Below are 2,533 nucleotides of genomic sequence, written 5' to 3'. Positions count from 1 at the left end.
TTCATCTTCTTCCTCCTCTTCTAGCCATAAAGGTAATTCATGTTCTAGAGATGGCTGAGCAGGAGGGTACAAGACTAACTTCTTGGATAGATGCCCATTTTTTATAGTCATATTTCCAACCCTGCAGCTAATGTAGGCATCGACAGTGGCTAACCAAGGCCTCCCAAGTATGAGAGGATAACCAGTAAGCTTGGCCTTAGGTTGGAGAACTAGGAAGTTTGTAGGGTGCTCCCAAGAGTCAATGGATACCATCACATCCTCAATAATCCCCTTAGGGGTCACTGTGGAATTCTTTTCAAGTTGCAAGACTGTTGTGGTCTTTCTTAATGAACCCTGGAGATTGAGCTTGAGCATGGTGTCCTTAGTCATTACATTAATGGAAGCCCCAAGATCAATAAAATTGTGTGGGACAATGGTGCCATTGATGTGCACATCTACTACAGGGCTTCCAGGTTCCAAATATTTTGGCCAAATTACCTGCCCCAACATTAAGTCAGACAGTTGTCCAATGACAATAATGCTAGGGGTGTCTCTTTTTCGCTTCCCTAGATGTTTGAAATACTTATCTTTAATCAACTTGTTGTAAATAGGTACATCCTTGATGGCTTGGAGAAGTGGACTTTTGACACATAGATTTTTCAATTCACCCTAAAGTTCATTCTCTTCTGGGGTAGGCTAGACTAGATGAGTTAATCTTTTAGGGAATGGTGGTGGATTCATTCTAGGCATGCTTTACTCTCTTTCCTCCTCACTCTCCCTAGGTGGAGGTGGAGGTTAGTTGTCTTGAATTACTCTCCCAAATCTTAGGTTGATTTCCTGAGTCTCCACAAAATAAGCAGGGTAGGATGTCTCTCCATTGTACACTTGTTGTGCATGTCTGTTGTTTGGGTTTAGGTTTGGCTGTGCAAGCATCTAAGGTTGTTTAGGTGGAGCAGGGTGTAAGAGTTGTGGTTGAGTAGGAGGTGAAGCTAATAAAGCTGGAGAATTATTGTATGGGGGCCTCCACCCCTGGGTTGGTGCATTCCACTAAGGTTGTGGTGGAGCATATGGCTAAAATGATTCGCTGGTCGGCTGGGAATGGTACTAGGTGCAAAAGACCAAGGAGGAGGTGTAGACCAGGAGGGATGAGAAGGTGGTCCCCAAGAGGAAAATGACATGTTCTGGTTAGGGATGTAATATGCATGGGATGACCCTTGCATGCCAAGCTGGTATGGCTGAGGCCCATGAGGTCTCCTTTGATTTATGTAGCAAAGGTTTTCAGTCACCCCTTTAGTTCCCTGATACACATATTTTAGTCCTGGTAGAGAAGGGCACTTGTCTGTGGAGTGGTTTTCTTCACAGACCGAGCATACTTCAATAAGATTTAATGGACATTCATTCCTAGGGTGCCTCCTTGTGCATCTAGGGCAGAAAATGGCTAATCATCTATTCACTTCCCCCTGCTTTCTCTTGATGTGTATAGTGTCCATATGTAGGGAAAGGGTTTGCAACATTCCACTCTTGAAATCTTCGAGCATATTTCCAATTTCACCTTTGATAGATGTGTTGGAAGAGGATGGGCTAGCCATTGGTTGACTACCCCTATCTGTTTTCCTAACTGCCCTAGAATTATTCCTAAAGATAGTCTTGATATATTCATAGGGTAGCTGGTAGATGTCCCCTCTTTCTAGCAGGTTTAGGGTATCCAAAAGATCTTCCCTTACCCCTCAGAGTAGGACTAGCTTCAGTGACTCAGGGTCAAGTGTGCACCTAGCCCTTTTGTAGCTAAGCTGGAATCTTTCTTTATAATCCTCTATGGATTCATCATGCCCCAAGGTCATCCTAAAAATTTCTTCTTTAGTGTCTTCGGACCTGCAGTAGTCTCGGTACTTGTTGATGATGGCTTGTTGCATCTGAGCCCAGGTTGTGATGTTATCCCTAGGTAAACCCATGAACCAACGTAGAGCTGCATCCTTTAGAGTGGATGGGAATAATTTCAACTTCTCCTCATCAGTGATGTAATCATAAGTTCTGCATATGATAACAAACTCAAACAAGAAAGTATCTGGATCTTCTAAGGTCAGGCCATGGAAATGAGGAAGAGTAGAGGGGCTTATGTTTTTCATATTGGTATCCCAAACAGTTTCTCTGATGGGAAAGTCACCCTCAATTCTTTCTCTATCTCCTCTGTCATTTCTATTTTCAACCATTAGGTTAGTTGGAATTGGTTCTCCTTCTTATTCTCCCCCTGTAGGCTCTTCAAAATCTCTAATTGTTCGCCTAAGGGGTCCTCCAATTCACAGCTACCGAAGAAGAGGGAAGGTTGGATGTTTGACGTGGTGGGGGTATTTGGTAAAAATTTCCCTAAGTTGTCCCTATTCCTACGAGGCATAAAAGAAGTGTTTTTTCTTAGTTTTATGTTTTCTTCTTCAAGCTTTGAGACTAATTATAGAATTGAAATCACAAACTGAATGGAAACTAACTACTTGAATGAATTCTCACTTGCAGAATGGAGAAGAAAGCAAACTAACTTAAAATTACTTTTGCAGAAATG

This window comes from Pinus tabuliformis, chromosome 1_2 (assembly GCF_031772625.1).
Source record: "Pinus tabuliformis cultivar Carrire ecotype Pingquan chromosome 1_2, CPIR1, whole genome shotgun sequence".
NCBI lineage: Eukaryota > Viridiplantae > Streptophyta > Pinopsida > Pinales > Pinaceae > Pinus > Pinus tabuliformis.
Note: the sequence above shows the minus strand (reverse complement) of the source record.